A 6,850-nucleotide genomic window follows, 5' to 3' on the forward strand; every position below is an offset into this window, starting at 1 on the left:
CTCTCCCCAGGGGCACCCTAACACCAATGTTTTATTCATACTGCAACCACCATTGAGGACAGACGATACACGTTATTTTGCATTTTATCTTATTTGTTTTCCACGTTAATTTGTGTAGAGTTGTTCTGACGAAGGGGTCGTATCCGAAACGTCCATTGTCTGTTTTGTTCCCATACGAAGCCTCTCCATTAAAAGGAGACCGGCTTCAAGCAGCCCCTACCGTTTTCTACTTATTCATACTGCAACCACCATTGAGTAGTTACATACGTTACAAGTTATTTTGCGTTTTATTTTATTTGTTTTCCACGTAGGACCGAAGACCTACCATAATTGCTGTTAAAGGACAAGATTGAGAGGAATTATTTACCTGCAAAATGCGAAAAGTTCATTTGTTGATCTGACCTTAACCTTGACAATTATCGTCTGCAAAGCGAAAGTAGAAAATCTCTTCCATAATAAATCGAGATACTGAAAACATTCCGCATTTGGTGTGTTGACTTCGTGGTTGTATTACTATTACCTGATTATTTTATCATTTTAACGAATTGCATCAATTGGTTTTCATTGTTTTAATTGGTAGTTGGTTTTTAATGGCAGACAGTAACTCAATGAACAATTTACTTACTCCCATTGGCCTGAATCAGAATCAGACATGAATTCTTGCCGGCCAAAGTCAAAACAAGGCCAAGTGTAATGGAGCGATAGGCTCTTCTCCTTTTGATACTTTGCTGTCACTGTAGCTCACTCAGTTTGGGAGGCCTTCTGAAAGCTCCTCTGTCTAGCATCTCTTTCAATTAGTATTTTCACCGTGGATTTTTTGTCAGGTGCTTATTTTATGGCCACCTCTTGAGTCTAGAACGTTATAGACGTCTAGAGTTATTGTATTGAGGAGTGGGCGCAAAATATAAATAAACTTAGATAGATCTCTAGATATCTACATATTTATTTATTTACTTATTTAAAAAATTATTGCTATTATTATTTTGCGTTTCGTTGACGATCACGGTGTCTGTTGTTGTTGATGGTGGCGAGAGAGACAGAGAGAGAGAGATATTCCTGGAACTTTATGAGATATATTTAACTCTAACTGTAAATAATACAATAAACGGGAACGGAACTTTTCTCGTTAAAGCAATCTGACAGATAAGCTGATAGATTTAAAGATGTGAACGGATGATCAAGTCGGGGAGGTGGGGACGGGGAAATTTTCATGGATTGGATTGGGGTAACAAATACAAAACAAGTATCAGTATCAGACTTGAAGGAAAAGTTGAAATGTTCAAAATCTCAATTCTCAGTCACACAAAATGTTTCAATCATCACTCCCCTTTTTGCCTTCTCAAACTAACAAACTCATTCAACTTCAAGACATTCGACAACACACCATTTTGAACAGAAAATGATGTTGTGTTCAGTGAGGGTACAAAAAATAATTTTCTGAGATGGGAGGGCGCTTCTACTGACTCGATAGTGGTTCCATGGTGGCCCTACTATTCGCAGTACTACTGCGAATAAGCACTTCATTATTTTATTTATCGAAGTGCTTAGGCTTATTCAGGTTAGGTACTTTGACTTTGATAACTCTTTTGGAACTTTGTTTTTAGCCCTTCACTGTTTTGGTCACCAATGCGTTTTTGTGATCTACCTCTTTAAGATTCAGATGGAAATTTTCTGCCTGGAGAATTACAACAATTAGAACGATGGAAATAACATTTCAAAACTGTATTGAACAGAGCACCACCGAGACTATGTACAAACATCAGACCTGCACTAATAGATCTACAAATCAATACAGAACCCCCAACCACCAAAGAAATAAAAAGTGCAATTGAAAGTCTCAACACAGTCAAAGCAGCATATGAGGATCGAGTGACAGCTGCAGTGTTGAGAATAGAAAAGGAAATCACTCTCCTCTTGCAAGAGATATTCTCAGACATATGGAAATCAGAACAACCAAGTCTCCCGATGCCGCCAAAACGTGAGGCAGCACGTGGTAAAACACGTGTTTTTGTCCTTGACCGGTCATCTTGCAATGTAAATTATAGAAAAAAATAACCATAAAGAAATGGTTGTCAGGTGCCAAAAGAAGCGCATAATCATAAATACCCGATCACGAGTCAATTAATATCCATATATAGTTTTTTAATGAAAAAAAAAATGGTAAAATTATCAAAAATGACAGTCGATCGATTTTTTTAGATACGGTTAATTATTCAAAATTATTGCGCTTGTGTGAACAGAACAAGACATATTTGGAACCTAGTTTTCATAATAATTTGGCCATATACAACGCATTTAACTAAAGAAAAATTGCATTTGTATCAACATGTTTGTTTTAACTGAAATTATTTTTTTCTACAATTTAAACAACAAAAACGAGAGACATATTTTGTGCACAACGTTGTCCGGCTGCTAAAGTTCCTAATCAATTGCAACGAACGGCAGTCCAAATGATAGAAAAGCAAGGTTTCAATTTCAGTTCTGTGTTTGAGTTTGTAATTTGTATCGATTGTTTTTGAGAGCAGGAAAAGATTTCGTTCAATTTTAATCCATAAAAGCTTTCGGGTCTTTAACTTTAGATGTCTCACTCGCATGATTTTAGAAGGTTTTGTAGATTTGTTTTCATTTAGGCTTAACAATTCACTTCGCAATTTGACTGTCAGTCAGTTATTACTGTTCCATTCGCCGAGTCTCACTTATAGAGTTTACGTTTCCTTCACTCATGTCTGCTTCATGCTCATGCGGTGATTTATTTGGATACTGTTTGAGAGAAAACAATTTCCATAACTAATGATGAATAAATATTTTTTTAAATGATTATGGTATGGTATCGTTGACAAGATAGAACGTGTGTCAGTCATAATTTAACAAACAAAAAAAGAACAAACAAAAAAATTGCACGCCCTTTCCTGATAATAGAGGTCGGCGGAACATCTTTAGGTCTTCAGTCTCTAGATACCTGCCTTTATGACCGGAAAAGGAACAAGGCAAGTGGTCTCTTCCACCGGTTTCAATATCTTGTGTTGTTTTCGGGATTTAAGGTGGTAGCCACTTTTGCCACATGACTTTTTGTTGTTGTTTTTTAAAAGAGGTGAGAGAAGGAATGGCAGAGAGGGAGGAATGGTTGAAAGAATGAGAAGGCCGGATATGGGGGAGGGTAGGGAGATTTTTTTTTAAAGAGAAGAAGAAAGTGTCACACTCAATCCCTTATCGCATCTTTGATATAATTTATTTGGCAGATGTCAACTTATATTTATGACACTTTGGATCTCCCAAGCTGTTTCTACTTATTTGACAGCTGTGTGAAAGTATAACTGCAGTTTAGCCTATTGTAAACTGCAGGGAATCTGGTCAGCGGTTTTCGTCAGACCTAATAAGTGTTTAATTTTTATACTGGGTTCTTCACTGTGCTATTAAATATTAAATAAAATATAGTGTGTCAATTTAATGACGAGTTTTTGAAATGACAAAATGTTATATTTTCAGTAGAGTTTGTGTGGTTATAGGAAGGGGGGGGGGGGGTCGTTCGGCAAAGAGTCTCCCCTAGCTCTAGAAAAATTAAATTATAAAAAGTCTCTTAGTTTGTGTGTTTGTATGCGTATGTGGTGGTGGTGGTGGGGGGGGGGGGTCAAGCGGTTTTGTTAAAGTTTTATCCACATTCCTATAATAATAATAATAATAATAATAATAATAATAATAATAATAATAATAATAATAATAATAATAATAATAATAATAATAATAATATAATAATAATAATAATAATAAATCTTTATTGTCCACAAAATGGAAAAATGTCCGTGGTCTACATCGCTTTTAAACTTAAATCGGATTGCAAATGTATTGATCTTATGCGTATTGGAAAAATACTCACGACATCTCCATCGGGGTATAACATATTAACACACAAAATTGCAAACTCGAATGTTCATAGTCTGATTGATATAACTTAGTGATAAGTTAATTATAAAAATGGCTGTCTAAAAGCAATAACAACGGGTTGACTAACGTCAAATTCATTCCTTCTATTGATGCTCTGTGTTAAATTAAAATATTCACAAAGTCCGCCAGCCAGAAATATCACTCCAGCCCAAAAATCTACATGGAACCTTGAACTTTATAGTCTGATATATTTTAATGAGAACTAATAAAAAAAATGGGTGTCTAAAACCAATAATAATGAGATGAGTGACGTCAATTTGGTTCCTTCTATAAATCTCCAAGAACTTTACTCACTCCATCCGCTCTCTCCTCCTTCAATACATATGAATCTATTCTCTCATCACTTTTTTATGCGTCTATGCATGTGGTCTTGTGAAATGACACTCGCATTTGGATCGGACGGTACTGGATTCGAGTCCCGCTCTGAGTGGCGCATAATTGAGTCCTTGGAAAAGGCTCTTTACTCGCATTCTCTCACCTTGTTCACTGTTAAAATGAGTACCTCGCTGTTTACAGCGTCGTCTCTGTCGGGAAACAATTGCAATATCGCTTAGCAGTCATGTTTCGTCTAACATGTTTTTATGTTGGCCAAAGACCCTTATAAAGTGATTTGAGCACCTTTATTGTATATAGCGGTATATATAGCGCAAGTAAATGTTTCTCTCTTTCTCTTTCTCTCTCTCTCTCTCTCTCTCTCTCTTTCTCTCTCTCTCTCTCTCTCTCTCTCTCTCTCTTATAGCTATTGCTACATATGATGCGAATATCTTGGACGGCTATTGATGCTATGAGTTTAGGTAAAATGCTCACAACATTCACCAGTCGGAAATAACGTACCGTCACACAAAACTACGAGTAACCTTGAACGTTAAAAGTCTGATTGATATAATTTAGTGAGAACTAATTACCAAAATGACTGCCTTAATACAATAACAAAGAGTGGAATGATGTCAATTTCGTTCCTTCAACAGTCTAATTGATATAATTTATTGAGAAGTAATCAATATTGTGCGCAAGACGAAAGATAGAATGACAGACAGTAACTGGGATCGGTTCTGTCGGCCACATAGCCTCACTATTAATTAAAATTTATTTCTAATTTCACCAATTTTTGGAGTAAACACACAGTTCTTAGTATCAAACCTATTGTAAATTTGACGCTGATCACGAATCCGACGTGAAAACAGCGAAAATCCGAAAAAAATTGTCCACTTTTTTATACTGCCACGCCCCGATCGCCGATCGCCTCAAAAAAATATCTCCCCGTGTGTGGGCAAAAATCATCTGCGATAAACGCAGGGATCGGGTCACAGCGACGAGATCATCCGTACCGCGATCAGCGGATGTCAGCGTCAGAGCCTTTTAAGGATGACGATCTGGGGACTGGCACGGCTGAAGCAAATCGTAGTGAAATCGCGTTGCGTATGGCCAAAGAACTAGTCGCTCGCAAATTCCGCCTTGCTTCATATTTTTCGAGGTGATCGGATATTGGGGGCGTGGCAGTATAAAATAGTGGACAATTTTTTTTCTTCCGGATTTCCGCCGTTTTGACGTCAGATTCGGGAACTGCGTCAGATTTACAATAATTTTGATACAAAGAACAATGTGTTTACTTAAAATATTTATGAAATTAGAAATACATTTTAATTAATAGTCAGGATATTATGTGGTCGATAGAACAGTGCCCCTCCCTGGGGTCTTGTGGTTTGACTCTCGCTCTCGGTTCGGAAGGTACATGTTTCGAGACCCGCCCTGAGCGGCTCAGATTGAGTCCTTGGAAAAGGCTCTTTATTTACATTCTCTCACCACTCAGGTGTAAAATGAGTACATGAATTGTTAGTGTTGTTGTTGGCTTGGGACCCCTTGTAAAGCGCTTTGAGCACGTCTAGTGGATATTGCGCTATATAAATGCTGTGTTATTATTTTTTAGATAGTATTTTTGTAAAATTTCAGTCAGGGAGAGGTAGATGGACAAAAGTTTTCGTTTTTCTTTAGGTTCCCGATTACCGTAAAATTGATAATGGGTTTCATACAATATTTTTAAAAATCAGTAAAAGAAGAAATAGTTTTCCGGTCTCCGTAATTTCCTTTGTCATGACATAAGGCTATACTTCTGCCAGTTTGTTTGTTTGTTTTTTGTGGGGTTTTTTTTTATTTTGTTTTGTTTTGTTTTGTTTTTTTTGTTTTTTTTTTTTTTTTTTTTTTTTTTTTTTTTTTCTCCACAACCGTTGACGCGACTGTTGACGCACATCACCGTCGACTTGACATATGAGATTTGGGATTGACAGCAGATGCCAAAAAGCCTTGACTACGCGATGATAGGTCTGGGTATTGATACAAACACACAAAAACTGGTTGTAAATTGAATCATTGAGAATGCCTTTGTAATGGTCCGAAATTATGATAATGTCTATCTGATTGTAAGTAGGTCTAGGTAGGTATTTGATAATCAGAGTTTTTTCACGTTCCTTGCCAGGTAGTAAACGTGCGGGAAGAGTGTTTAAATGCACTATTACATATGAATAATTTATCTTCACAGCAAAAATCAATAAGAAACTGGCCATTTTCATAACGCATCTGCACAACCACAATCACCATATCATCATCATCATCCCATCCGACAATACTACCACAACCACCACATTATCAATCCAACCACCCATACTACCATAACCGTCATCATTCCCAATACCACAATACAAAAAAAAATTAAAACTAACCACTAAACGTACCCATACCGCTTTACAAGGGGTCCCAGACCAATATCAACAGGTAGCCTAACATATAGAATGAGACATATTACAATTTTTTTTCCGAAAGAGACAACACATTATACGACCAAGTATTATTTTACACCTGAGTACGGTGAAAAAATATGAGGAAAGAGCCTTTCCAAGGACTCAACTATGTG

At 36.7% G+C, this 6,850-nt stretch overlaps 1 long non-coding RNA gene across 1 annotated transcript in view; it reads left to right on the plus strand.

Annotated features, from left to right (window-relative positions):
* The first annotated feature begins 445 nt into the window (after positions 1-445).
* The window catches only part of LOC144956023 (uncharacterized), a 39,345-nt gene continuing 32,940 nt past the window's right edge, over positions 446-6,850 (plus strand). The window contains exon 1 of the long non-coding RNA XR_013641853.1: positions 446-488. This is a non-coding gene — a long non-coding RNA (uncharacterized LOC144956023). The remainder of the gene's footprint in view (positions 489-6,850) is intronic.

Source organism: Berghia stephanieae, chromosome 10 (genome assembly GCF_034508935.2).
Source record: "Berghia stephanieae isolate SIO BIC M18660-M18661 chromosome 10, UCSD_Bste_1.3, whole genome shotgun sequence".
Classification (NCBI taxonomy): domain Eukaryota; kingdom Metazoa; phylum Mollusca; class Gastropoda; order Nudibranchia; family Aeolidiidae; genus Berghia; species Berghia stephanieae.